The sequence below is a fragment of the Tenrec ecaudatus genome, chromosome 10 (genome assembly GCF_050624435.1).
Source record: "Tenrec ecaudatus isolate mTenEca1 chromosome 10, mTenEca1.hap1, whole genome shotgun sequence".
Classification (NCBI taxonomy): domain Eukaryota; kingdom Metazoa; phylum Chordata; class Mammalia; order Afrosoricida; family Tenrecidae; genus Tenrec; species Tenrec ecaudatus.
In genome coordinates, this window is record NC_134539.1 from 105,167,920 (window position 1) to 105,182,542 (window position 14,623).

Consider the following 14,623-nt stretch of genomic DNA (forward strand, 5'->3'; position numbering starts at 1 on the left):
AGCCGGCGCCATGAGTTTCAGAGACTTGAAGAGCCCTGCCGGCCTTCAGGTGCTCAATGACTACCTGGCCGACAAGAGCTACATCGAGGGGTATGTGCCATCGCAAGCAGATGCGGCAGTGTTTGAAGCAATCTCCGGCCCTCCACCCGCTGACTTGTATCATGCCCTACGTTGGTATAATCACATCAAGTCGTACGAAAAGGAAAAGGCCAGTTTGCCAGGAATCAAGAAAGCTTTGGGCAAGTATGGCCCTACTGATGTGGAAGACACCACAGGGAGTGGCGCTGCAGACAGTAAGGATGACGACGACATCGATCTCTTTGGATCTGATGAGGAGGAGGTAGGACATCTTTATGTAAGCACACATTTGATAAGGCAGTCGTGTCTTGTATTTACGCGCCGGCTTTTGTAGCCAAATTGTCTTGATTCAAGTTCTGGCTGCAGCACTCCCCTGCCTTATAACAATTGTTAGCAGCTGACATGATGAATAAAATCAAATCACCATCTTTCGGCTGACCTCCTGATGAATTTGCTTTTTTCTGACAAAAAAAAAAAAAGAACTGTTACAACTTTTAAAAAAGCAACCTCACTATGGAAGTGTATGGTATGTGAATTTTAGATCAATGAAACTATAAGAAAAAAAGAAATTTTAGCTGACAATATTTTGATCGAAGAACACGGTGATAGGTAGAGGTAGGTTTATTGGGCCAACCTGGCCAACGGGAACATGTGGGATTAAATAGGTCGCAGTTCGATTGGAGAGCAAAGAGATCAAGGGCTCTGCAAGCCCCCCCCCCCCATCTGCTTCCTTGACCTTGGACCCGGCAGCCCATGTGAGTTGAAGGACTTCCAGTATATTAACTGTTCCACGGAAGTGATTGAACTGAGCCCCCTGTGCTGCTGTGTAGACTAATTAGCTGTTATACTCCTTCTTGCTGTATAAACCTATCCTCATAGATCATCATGAGTGTCCTGGTTTTGTTTCTCCAGAGAACCCTACCTAACACAAAAACACAATTAGAGGAATAAAAAGCGAGATATCTCAAAGCAAGACTTTGGCTAGGATTGGTTTACAGAATATATGTAAGTTGTAGGGATTGCGTGCCCCACACAATTGCAAAGTATGTTCTTTTAGCGGGCTTCGGGGTGTTATACAAAAGTTCCTTTCTGTGTTCGTCTGGGTAATTTAGAGAAACAAATCCACAGGAATTCATTAATAAGAGAGAGTTTTATATAAAGGTTAAGTGCACATCAAGAAAAACATCCCCACCCAGTGCTGCCCAACCCACAAGTCCAACACCAATCCACAAAGTCCTCCATCTCACAACACAGACGCAATGATGCCGACTGCAGGAGGAAAGCTGAATCAGTGAACGTGTAAGCATCTCAGTGCTGGCAGGAGTCTCCACATGGCTGCTCCCCCACCCAGGGCTGCATCAGGGGTAGGTCCATGTGGCATCTCCTAAGGGATGTCTTGCAGGAAGTGAGCCTTGCCAGCAAAAGCAGGGAACTGGCTAAGGCAGCTGCACCCTGTTCCGACCATCAGAAAGCAAGAGACCCAAGAACTAGAAAGGCGAGGCTCACTGAGCCATTTATCCCTCCACCCTTCAATTAACTCCACATGCGAGGTTTTTCCCCCTCCACGTGTTTATCGGCCAGGTTGGCACAATAAACTAACTACCTCACCTTCCAAGTTACAATATAACATTTAGGCACATCTGTTCCTGGGATCTGCTTGTGAGGAAATATCTGACAAGAGCCACCCATCAAGGCCATTTTCAAAGAAAACTGAAGACTCATGGAAACCATGAGTGCACTGGTTCAGTCTCTCTCACCCTGAGACGAGAAGAGCTAGATGGTGCCTCGCTACCACGACAGATCCCTCTGAAAGGGATCCCATTAGGATGTTCTGGATAGAGTGGGAGGAAAGTCCGGAACAAAATTCAACTCATAAAAAAGACCAGGCTTGTTGGTCGGATAGAGATGGGCAGAATCCCTGAGATGATGGCTCTTGGCCCAATTTCCAACCAGACAACAGGAGAAGAGCAACACTTAGGGGTCCCACACGAAGAAGAAGCAACTGTTTGTGATCAACATGGCAACATTTACCCAAAGACATCACTCAGAATGGTGAGGAAGTAAGGATGGGCTGCCTTGACGGCGCCTCACAACACGAATATGTGTGTCTGGGTCGATCGAAGACATACCGGTCTTCTCCTTGTTCTTGGAGAAGCACCTAGAACGGAATTCCTGAGTCATTGCTGCTGTCAGGGGCCGTCGGTGGCTCTGACTCATAGCGACCCTCTGCACAACAGAAAGCAACGCTGGCCCATCCGCACCATCCTCATCCCGGTCGCTCTGCGGAGCCCTTTGCTGCAGCCATTGTGTCAGTCCGTCTCGCAGGGAGCCCCTCCGCTTTCCCAAACACGGTGTCCTTCTCCAGGGGACTGGTCTCTCCCGACAGTGTGTCCAAAGCACATGAGACGGGTCTTGCCACCTTTGCCTCAAAGGAGTTACTCTAGGCGTGCTTCTTCCGAAACAGATGGGTTGGTTGTTCTGGCAATCCACGGCACTTTCAATGTCCTTTCCGGCACCATGGTCCTGTGTCACAGGTGAGATGATGTCTCACTTTGTATGAAACTCCCAAATAGTTGTCCAAGTGGCTGTCCACTTGACGTCCCTCGCTTGCTTTTAATATGAGGATATTAAATACTAAGAGTCAACACTAAAAGTAGTAAGGTCATTAAGAGCTTGGTCACCCAAGGACATAGTTCAGCAGGGCTGAAACATAAGGAGACATGGAAACGGGAAATACAAGGAGGAAGTAGAATGCATGCTGATACACTGTGGGGATTGCAATCAGTGAGATGAAACAAGATGGAAATTGTTGTTGGAACTGTGGCATGGAAAACCCATCTGCTCTGCAAACCTTCACCCAATTCACACGATAAAAATCTACTTAAAAGAACAGTATGTACAATATACTCTCAATTAAAAAAAATAAATATGTCCAGAAAAACAGAGAGAGAAAAAAGATGATGTTCAAGGGTACACCCTTTCCACAGCTGTGCCTGACCACAAATGAAAGAACTTCTTTAGCGGTGCGATTAAGTTCCTCTAAAGGTTAGTAAGCATTACAGAAATAACTTAAATAACTTAAAATAAAGCCAGAACTTCCGCCGAGATTAAAGATAGAGCTCTCTCGCACTCTCTCCCCTGCCCTCTCGGGCCGTGCTGTGCGCAGACCTGGCTGTTGAGATCATGGCCATCCGGGAGCTTCCCTGCATCAGCACCCAACTCGTGGCGATTCCACATGCAAAGAATGAATGCGGGATCGTTGCGTGCCATCTCTGTGACAGACCTGTCTGCCGTTGGGGTGAAAGTGGAACCATGGGCCGCAGGTGCCAAGTTGGGTTGCCTGAACTGCAGTAGCAGCTGGCCCAACAAGATCTAGAGTTGATGGTTTGGGGTGAAAAGGTTGGGCACATTAGGAGAGAGGCTGGATTGTATAAAGAATGTGGCATTAGTGGGAGGAAGCTTATTAACCACCTTCAATAGGCAGATGAGAGAGCCTGTCTTGACACAAATGAGGAAGACTGGACGTGCTTGCTGATGATGATCAGGAATTGTAGCCTTCCGTTTGGATTACAGATCACGGTAAAGAAGACCCAGACTCTCACATGAGAGAGAAAAAAGGGAAAAAAAACAAAACAAAACGATTAAAGATAGAATTAGGGCTCTACCTGTGACCGCAGCCTTCTACAAACCAACTGCCTCATATTTTAAGATCTCATATATTCCTTCCTTTTGATAAAGGATTATATTTTTAATTTTTTTATTGCAATTAGGTTGGTGTACTTTCTTCTGCATAGACTGGTAACAGCTGCTTTAGATGCCCCCTTACTTTAAGACAAGCCTTTAAGTCCCCAAGGACTACTTTCTTAGCTAGCCAGGTACTGTCTAGTGGCTTCAAGGTGCTTTCCTGTAGCACCCAGTCGCCAGTGACTGTCCTCTGAGGGTAAGTATGGAGCAAGGCCTCATGGGAGATACTGTTTGGTCTGTGCGTAGGCAGTAGCCCTTCAAGTGAGAGAGCTCAAGGCTGGTGATTTGTGGAATATACCTTGTCAATATATAACCCATTTCATGGGCACCATGTTAGTTAGGTCACATTAGAAATAATTTTCATATAACATTTGAATTATAATTTGATATGACACAGTGGGAAATGGGTAGATTCAAAGATAGGTTAAGTAGCTGCCTCTCACCCTAAGGAGGAAAATAATATAAAGTTGCATCTCTACCTCACACTGTGTGTAAACATAAAGATTAAAGACTTTGAAACAAGTGGTCAACTTATAAAGGCAACAGGTAACGACACAGGAGAATATCTGCGTAACCCAAGAGTGGAATTCTCCTAACCAAGGTGTTACAGCACAAACCACAAGCGGAAACATTGGGAGGGGGGAAAAAAAGAGGACCTGATGCAAGGGGCTTAAGTGGAGAGCAAATGCCTTGAGAATGATTGGGGCAGGGAATGTATGGATATGCTTTATACAATTGATGTATGTATATGTATGGATTGTGATAAGAGTTGTATGAGTCCCTAATAAAATGTAAAAAAAGAAAAGAGGAGAAAAAAATGATTAGGGCAAAGACTGTACAGATGTGCTTTATACAATTGATGTATGTATATGTATGAACTGTGAAAAGAATTGTATGAGCCCCAATAAATTGTTTTAAAAAAACAAAAACAAATGGAAACATTGATGGATTTGCGTACATTAACATTTAGAATGTTTGCTGTATAAAGGAGATCGCAGACCCCTCCCTGCTGTTGTCCGCCTACTCTGCCCACTAACACGGATTCACTTATTCAAGAAACATTTATCAAGTAAGGCCTAGTTTGTTCGTTTTTTTAAAATCATTTTATTGGGGGCTTATACAACTCTTATCACAATGCATACTGTGGTGGGAAAGGGCCAGGCCCCCACAACTAATCACACGGGTTTAGTAAGCACAATTGTACAGTTAAGATACATAAAGATTATAGTAAAGTCATAGAGAGCATGAGAGATAGAGGAGAGATTAAAATAATGAAGTCAGACACATTTCATGGTAGCTTGCTCACCTCCTGGATGGACATGATCTTACCAGCCAGGTCTGAGCATAGCGTGGGTGGAGGGGAGGTGGGGCAGAGACCTGGCAGCCAGCTGGAGGATTGGTAGGAGGGTGGAAGACCCCCTTTATTGCTAACCAAGAGTTATATCTACTTAGGGAGGTGTGATTACAGGTAACCACGAGTCACAGCAAGGAGCAGTACAGTAGGCACACACATCATAGGAAGGCATGAGCATGACAGGAAGGGGATGAGCTAGGGGTATACCCATAGGAAGGGGAGGGACTAGAGGTATACATGTGACAAGATGGCCGGACCCTAGATTCAAGATGGAAGCCTAACCTTGGCCACCCTTGGGAGGGCTTGACCTCTCTGGGGTCTCCTACAAGGAAACAGACAACTACTGTCCTTATCAGAAGGGAGTGGGCCCTACTTGTTGTGGGATAAACAGTGGTGTCTGCTTGCTCTAGATGTCTGATAACCCTTAGGGAGAATAACCCCTGACCTATTTCTATTGACCTCCAAGTGTATAGTCATTTGCTATGTGTAGTAAGCACCTAAGTTTGGCATATATTTGGGGGAGACTTGGGAAATATCTTTCTGCTTCTCACAGCATACATACATGAATTGTGTCAAGCACATTTGCACATTCGTTGTCCTTAACATTCTCAAAACATTTACTCTTCACGTAAGCCCTTGGCATCAGCTCCTCATTTTCCCCCTCCCTCCTCACTCCCCCCAAGGTCTAATTTTTAACAATAGATTATCTAATATAAAAACAAAAACAGAATACAAAATAAATCAATGGGACTTCATAAAAATTCTAAACTTCTGCTCATCGAAAGACTTTACCACCAAAATGAAAAGTCAAGCTACAGACTAGCACAGTGGTTCTCAGCCTTCCTAATGCCACGACCCTTTCATACACTTCCTCATGTTGTAGTGACTCCCAACCATAACATTATTTTTGTTGCTACTTCATCACAGTAATTTTGTTACTGTTATGAATCAAGGACCCCTGTGAAAGGGTTGTTTGACCCCCCAAAGGGGTCACACCCACAGGTGGAGCACCCCTGGACTAGGAGAATATCTTTGGAGACGACCTATCTGACAAGGATCACATCAAGATATATATGAAACTTCAACAACTTAGCAGCCAAAAGACAAAGAGCCTAATCATAAAGTGGGCAAAGGAATTGAAAAAGCGCTTCACCCAGTTCAAATGGCCACCAGGCACATGAAAAGAAGCTCAACATTCTGAACCATCAGGGAGAAGCCGTCAGAACCACCATGAAATGCCATGGAAGGACCCCTGGTGGCGCTGTTGAGTTAGTGGTGGACTGCTCACTTGGAGGCCGCCAGCGTTCCTCAGATGGGACTGTCTGCGCCCATAAAGATGTAGGAAACCCACTGCAGGGTCTTTAGTAGCTGTGATCACCTCGATCCAGTGGGTTGGAAGATGGCCAGGATCAACAAACAAGCAAACCAGAAAACAACAAATGTTGGCAACCATGTGGGGAAATTAGAACGCTTACCCAGTGCGACTGGGAATGCAAACTGGGACCGTTGTTGCAGAAAGCAGGGTGGCTGTCCCTTAAAAACTAACAACAACAAACAACAGACCTACCTACCGCCTGACCCAGCACCTCCACTCCTCGTTAGACATCCTAACAAGTTGAAAGCAGAGACTTGTACAGCCATGTTCATTGCCGCAACCCACCGACCCATCCCCAGATGAAGGGATGAACAAAACGTGGTACATACGCACACGGAATACTATTCAGCCAGTAGGCTCATGGAAGTTTTAATGTTTATGAAAATATAAATGGCGCTGGAAGACATTGTGTGGAATGAAATGAGTCCATCACAAAGGACAAATCCTGTATGACCTCCCTTTATGAGTACATACAAATAGAGAGAACAAAGTTTAAAGGGGATTACCAGGGGCAGAAGGAAGGGCACTGGGTAAATGATGATGGAAATAGTGCCTTGAGGCGGGTTTCATAGCCGATTATTGTGACTGCTGTCAACGTCGTATGCCTGTAACCAGTTGAACTGGTAAAAGTTCCATGACAGCTACAGTCACAATCGCACACTGACTCACAGAGTAGCTGCTGCTGTTGCTTACGTTCAACCAGATCCCTTGTGGGATTGGTTCTCTGGGTTTGGAGGTTTGGGATCATCGATGAACGGGACACCTCAGTTCACTGGTCTGGTGACTGTTCTACATCCTTGAAACAAGCATGGCCATAAGACGCCTTAGCAGCTAGGATGGTCTCTTACTTTGGACATGTTGTCAGGAGAGACCAGTCCCTGGAAAAGGGCAACACGCTTGGTAAAGCAGAGGCTCAGCGAAAAAGAGGAAGCCCTTCAGTGAGGTGGATCGGCACAAGACTTCACCAAAGGGCCCCAAGTTAACCGTTACAGGTCGCCACAGGGCCAGGCAGTGCTTTGTTCTGCTGCCCACAGGGTGGCTAGGAACCAGAACTAACTCGATAGCACCTAAGAACAGTAGCAGAGTTCTGCATTCTAATTAGACATGGAGGGTCTGAGGTCTTAAAAGCTTGCAGTACATACAGCTCCTTTTACTATGACTGAACGATTGAATCGTGGGATATGTGAATCATATGCCAATAAAACTGTGAAAAACGAAACAAATTTGCCAGCAGTCAGCTGAATCACAGTTGGCTGTTACTCACCTGGAACAGAGAAAGAAAGGCGGTCAGGAAGAGGATGCTATGTAATGAATTGTGTAGTAAATCCTAACCTTCACGTCTGTGGTTATAATTCCATCTGAGAATGGACTGTTATGTGAATGAGACAGGATTAGTATGGGGTGTATTTTGAATCAATCTCTTTCGAAATACAAAAGAGAGAAAATGAGCAAACTTGGAGGCCCAGGTGAGGGACAAGAAATGACAAGCCACACAAAGATTGTCCGGGAGCTCTGCTCAGAGACAGAGGACTTCCTCCCAAACTGACACAAAGGCATTCTCTATCCGGTCTGTGTGATCATGAGGTGTCAGAAGTTCAGAAATAAACAACCTCATCGAGGTGATGGAGGGGGGTCAAGGTGGAGACCTAGAGCCCACCCAAGGATACTTGGACATTCCTGCACAGAGGGGCTGCACAGAGGAGAAAATGCATCCAGGGGGTAGTTTGGCACCGAGGAAACATACAACACTCCTCTGGTTCTTTCATCATTCCTACCCCCTACTATTATGATCTCAGCCCTACCTTGCAGTTCCAGCTAGACCGGTGTACCTACAATGGTACAGATGAGAGCTTTCAATATATGGAACTCATGGAAGACAAACCCCCCTCAGAATCAGTAATGGGAGCAATGACTCCACGAGAGTAGGGGAAGGGAAGGGAGAGGGAGGTGGGGAAGGGAGAAAGATAGCAATGACGGCAAAACAATCCCCCTCCAGGGGAATGGATACCAGGATAGAAAAAAAGGGGGGGCTGGAGAGGGGGAACCGATTACAAGGATCTACATATAACCTCCTCCCTGGGGGATGGACAACAGAAAAGTGGGTGAAGGGAGACATTGGACAGTGTAAGATATGACAAAATAATAATTTATACATTATCAAGGGTTCATGAGGCAGGGGACTGGGGAAGGAGGGGAAAAATGAGGAGCTGATGCAAGGGGCTTAAGTGGAGAGCAAATGTTTTGAGAATGATGAGGGCAATGAATGTACAAATGCGCTTTACACAATTGATGTATGTATGGATTGTGATGAGTTGTATGAGCCCCCAATAAAATGATTTTTTTTAAAGTCATCGGCTAGAGGCAGCACCCTGAATTTAGACTCCCACCCTCCTAAACTGTGAAAAAATGCATTTCTGTTTGTGTAGCCATCTATCTGTGATATTTCTGGACTAGTCACTGTCTTAATTATCTACTCCTGCCAGGACAGAAATACCGCCATGGGAGACTCTAACCAACAAATTATTTAGGAGGCTCGAAGCCCAACTTCAGAGCTCCAGCTCTAGAGAAAGGCTTTCTTTTCCTGTCACCTGTGGAGGAAGATCCTTGTTTCCCTTCAGCGTGGGTGGGCATGGTATCCCTGGGGGATTTCCATAGGTGTCAACCTCCCTCTATGGTTAGGAACCTCTCAGCACAGGGATGCTGAATCCATGGGACTCTCTGCTCCTGACTTTGCACTTGTTGGTAATAAGTGGCTCTAAACTTTGTTCATGTGTTTAATCCCTCTTACATCTCCATGGAAAGAGACCATGGAGAAGCTCCATAGCAGCTGCTAAAACCAGGCCAGGGGCTGAGTGTGGAACAGACCACCAATTCCTCACATGTAAATTCAGATTGAAGTGGAAAAAAATTATAGCAAGTCCAGGAGAGCCAAAAGACTACCTAGAGTCTGAATTTCCAGAACATCGCAAGCACAGATATGACTCATGGAACCTGAATGACAGAAGACTTGGTGAGCTGGGGGAGGCCCTCAAGAACACTAGTCATGAAGAAAGCAAACGGTCATTAAAAAGACAGGAGTGAAATGATCGGCATGGTTTTCAGGAGAGACTGAAACTTGCTCTTAAGACAAATGCAAGAAATGATCAAATCAAAGTGTTCCATCTCTCTAGAGCTAGAGTTACCCCTCGGTCCTTGGCCCCACGCGAGAAAGAATTCACCCCAAGCCTGGTTCGTGATCCAAGTGAGTTTTATGAGAGTTAGAAGAAGTTTCAGGTTTAACCGGCACCCATTGGACTCCCCTCCTGACCATGCAGCCTGGCGGAAGGTGCTCAGCGTCAGGCAGACAAAGTGTTTCTCCACGCTGGCTGGGCTCCTTCCTGCCTTTTCAAGGATTCCACCGGGAAGTGTGGTGGAGGACCCCTGATCAACCCCATGGGCTGAATTGAATTCACCTGGCTTAGGTAGGCTAATCCAGGTTTAGTGGCCAGATATGCCTAGGGGGGGGGGTGGTGGGGGCAACCTGAACCTCTGAGCATGTGCAGTGCGCCACTCCTTTGTTTCCGTGGCTTGACCCTCTGGACATGCGTTAAGGGACATTCCCCAGCCCTACCTAGCCTGCCTAACAAACCACAAACGGACAGAAGAGAAAACTTCAAAGGGCAGCTCAAGAAGACAAAGTCAAAACTATTATAATGAAATGTGCAGAGAGAGAGCTAGGAAACCAAAAAGGAGTTGCACATTCTTAAACTGAAAGAACTCCAGGAAAAAAAAATTCAAGCCTCGAGTTGCACTCCTGTGAGATTGTTTTTGTTTTAATCATTTTATTGGGGGCTCATGCAATTCTTATCACAGTCCATACATACATCTATTGTGTCAAGCACATTTGTACACTTGTTGCCATCATCATTCTCAAAACATTTCCCTTCTACTTGAGCCCTTAATATCTGCTGCTCATTTCTCCCCTCCCTCCCCACTCCCCCTACCTCATGAACCCTTCATCATTCGTAAATTATTATTTGTCATATAATACACTGTCCGGCGTCTCCCCCTGCCTTCTTCTCTGCTGTCCCTCCCCCAGGGAGGAGGCGGTACGTAGAATCTCACAAGAGGAAGTGATTATAAGAATCTATGTATAGCCAAGAGGGCTGAAGGAAGAAGGTCAAGCTGCCTGGAGACCTTTATCCAAAAGCAAGCCTACAGGTCTTGATGGAACGCCAACTGAAATGTTTCAGTAGGCTGAGGAAGCCCTGGAAGCATTTGTTGGTCTCTGTCAGGAAATTTGGGAGACCACTACCAGGCCAAATGACTGGAAGAGATCCATATTTGCACCCATTAAAAAAAGGAAGTACCTCAACTGAATGCTCAAATTATAGAACAATGTCATTGATATCACATGCAAGCAACATGTTGCTGGAGATCATCCAACTAAGGTTGCAACAGCACATTGACAGAGAACTGCCAGAGGGCCAGGCTGGATTCAGAAGAGGACAAGGAACAAAGGACATCATTGCTGATGCCAGATGAATCTTGGCTGAAAACAGAGAGTGCCCAGAAAGATGTTGAATTGTGTTTTATTGACTATGCCAAGGCACTTGACTGTGTGGATAGTAACAAACTGTAGGCAGCCTTGAGAAGAGTGGGAATTCCAGAACACTCCATTGTGCCCATGCAGAACCTGTACATGGACCGAGAGGCCGTTGTGTGAACAGAACAAGGGATTACTGCGTGATTTAAAATCGAGAAAGGCGTCCATCAGGGTTGTATCCTCTCACCATACTTATTCAATCTATGTGCAGCGCATCGAATCAGAAAGCTTGGTGACATGAAGAAGAATGTGGCATCAGGATTGGAGGAAGGCTCTTACGTGCATATGACACAATCTTGCTCAGGGCACTTGCTGATGAATGTCAAGGACTGCAGTCTTCAGCACGGATTGAGACTAAATATAAAGAAGACCCCAAATCCTCACAACTTGATCAAGAGGAAACATCATGATAAACAGAGAAAAGATGGACGTTATCAAGGATTTCATCTGCTTGGATCCACAATCATTGCTCATGGAAGCCGCAGTCAAGAGATCAAGAGATGCTTTACAAAAAAGAGAGTGAGAGAATCTGCTGCACAAGGACCTCTTTAGAGTCTTGAAAGTCAGGGATGTTCCCTTGAGGACTAAACTATGCCTCACCCAGGCCAGGGTATTTCCAATGGGCTCACATGCAAGTGAAAGTTAGACCCTGAATTAGCAAGAGCAAAGAAGAATGGAAATGTTTGAATTGTGCTGGCTTCAGAATATGGAAAGTCCTGTGGACTTTTAAAAGGACAAACCCATCTGTCTTGGAAGAAGTACAGTCAGAATGTTCCTTAGAAGCAAGGATGGCAAGACTTTGACTCACATACTTTGGATGTGTCGTCAAGAGAGACCAGTCCTTAGGGAAGAACACCATGCTTGGCAAAGGGGAGGGACAGTGAAGAGGAGAAGCCCCTCAACGAGACAGACGGACACCGTGACTGCAACAGTGGCCTCAGACAGACAAACAGTTGTGAGGAAGTCAGGACAGGGCAGGGCTTCCTTCTGTTGTGCATGGGGTCAACATGGGTACACTGGGAGCTAACCGCAAGGTCTACTGTTAGAAACTGCCAGCTTCTCTTCAAGGGAAGAGATGAGACTTTGGGTTCCTGAGAAGATTTACAGCCCCAGAAACACACAGGGCGGTGCTACCCAGTCCTAGAGACCCGGTGAGAGTCCAAATTCATCAGGTCAACGGCAGTGAGTTTGAGGTTTGTTTGTTTGTTTTTTTTTTAAATTAACATAGCTGCTTCTCATCCTGTCTCATCAATGTGATAGAGGTGAGGATTTGTGGGGTACCAGCCTCCACAATCGAATGGGTCCAAGGGGTGGTTGAGTAATTGAGGGGTAAATGAAATCTCTTTCATCTGACAAGGTAAAGCATGCAGTTGCTCCCCTCTGGGACGGCCATGATCTCAGCAGCTGAGCTGCACCGAGAGAGCGAATCTATTTCCTCTCAAGGCTTATATACACACTTAAGGGATGTGCAGGCCCCCCTAATTACATCATACGTGGATTACAATAGGCATAGGTGCAACAGGAGGGGGTTGAGCTAGGGGTGTACATGCAATAGGCAGGGGAGGCCCTAGGGGCCATACAAGTGACAAGATAAATGGACTCTAGAGTCAAGATGGCAGCCTAACCTTGGTTGTCCCTGAGTTGGCTTGACCTTAGTCTTTGGGCTCTTCTTTAGGGGACCAATCCATTTTCCTTATCAAAAGAGATGGGGCCTACTTAGGGTGGGACAGACTATAGGGTCGGATTGCTCCAGATGGCTCATCACCCTCAGGGAGATAACCTTTAAGTAGTTGACCTCCAAGTGCATCGTCACTGACCATGTGTTAGCAAGCAGCACCTCAGGTTTGGCGTACATTATGGGGGACAACCTGGGGAATGACTTTTCTGTTTCCCATAAGGATTGCCAACACATGGGATAATTTCATCAGTTCACAAAATGAAGGATAATTACATAATACTGGAAATCATGCTCTAGCTATACTGGTACATCTTTTGTGGGACCCCAATTCAATGGTAGCAGATGCTAGCTAAAACAGTGGAGGATATGGAATGAGTGGCTAATTCCCCCGTGAATAACCGCCTCCTTTGCCAGAAGGCCAAAATCAATGATGTCCCAATACCTACTGAACATTTATCAAAGAGCCATAGAAGAATCCTGATTTGATAAGGGGAAATGCAGAACAGAATTTCAAATACTTACAGACTCCAGACTACCTGGGGTCAGGAAAGCTGAGACCATCTTTCAGTCTTAAACCAAAAATATTCCCTGCAAACCATGGTGACGTCTAAGGGGCGAAGGCGATCTGCCTTGAGCACTGTGCTCTTTAGAAACAATGTGTGATCAAAAGCAGCGTTGTGAGTCAAGAGTTGAGCTAACTGCAAGGTCAGCAGTTCAAAACCATCTGCTGCCGATTTACCTACCTGAGTAATGCAGTCTGCTCCCGTAAAGAGTTACAGTCTTAGAAAGACAAGAACTGTTCTATTCTATCTACAGGTTTGTTAGAGTTGAAATCAACTGGGTGGCAATGGGTTGGGTTTGGTGTTTGGGTATGGGGTTGAATTGACAATAATCTGAGAGACTAGATAGGAGCCCTGTGTGGTGGGAGGCAGGGGTCTTATATTAGGGTGAGGGCAACAACTGAGAAAAGGAGGGTGAAGGGGAGCTGATAGCAGGGGCTCAGTGGGAAGAGAATGCTGTGAAAATGATGATGGCGCCATATGTGCAAATGTGCTTGACACACTGGAGGAATGCATGGATTGTGATGAGAGATGTAAGAGCCCCCAATAAAAGTAAGAAAAGAAAAGGAGGGTGTAGCTGAAGGATGTGCTCAGTGTCTTCAGTAACACACGGAGAAACTGCATTGCTGGGTAGAGAAGCAGGGGGTGCTTGCTTACCACAAAGGCAGCCGTGTCCTATGGGGTCTCGGTGTCCTATAGCGTCACTGTGTCCTGTGGGGTCGCTGTGTCCTATAGGCTTAACATCGATCTGATGGCAGTGAGTTTTGCTGTGTATATGCTCAAATAGCAGCAGCAAATTAAATAAAAAATATACATATAGCCAGTTTATTAACATATAATTCACATCCTATACAATTCAGAGGTTTGACTATATTAAAAAGAGTTACAGAATCATCCCCACAATGAATTCGAGAGCATTTTCTTCATTTCTGTACTGCGTTATTAGCTCTCTACATTTCCCCCAATCTCCCCTGGCACAGTCCTAAGAAACTAGTAATCTAGTTCCTGTCTCTATAGATTTGCATTAAAAAAAAGAAAGACAGAAATTAAATATTCATTAAGCACCACACTAGCACTACATTGACAGTAGAGAAGGACATGAGCATGGCCTCTGCAGAGAGAGGCGTGAATGGGCTGGCATTGCTGACTGGGGGCAGGGGGGTCAGTAAGACTATAATGTGTATATAATATAAAATAAAAAGACATTAGGGGGTGAAGAACACATAAAAATAGGAGATGAGATGTCTCT

General features: G+C 45.5%; 1 non-coding gene across 1 annotated transcript; it reads left to right on the forward strand.

The window, feature by feature from the left end:
- Positions 1-471: 471 nt before the first annotated feature.
- On the forward strand, positions 472-551 carry LOC142460509 (small nucleolar RNA SNORD51). Its single transcript, XR_012786701.1, has one exon. It is a non-coding gene; the product is annotated as a small nucleolar RNA SNORD51 (small nucleolar RNA).
- The last annotated feature ends 14,072 nt before the right edge of the window (positions 552-14,623 follow it).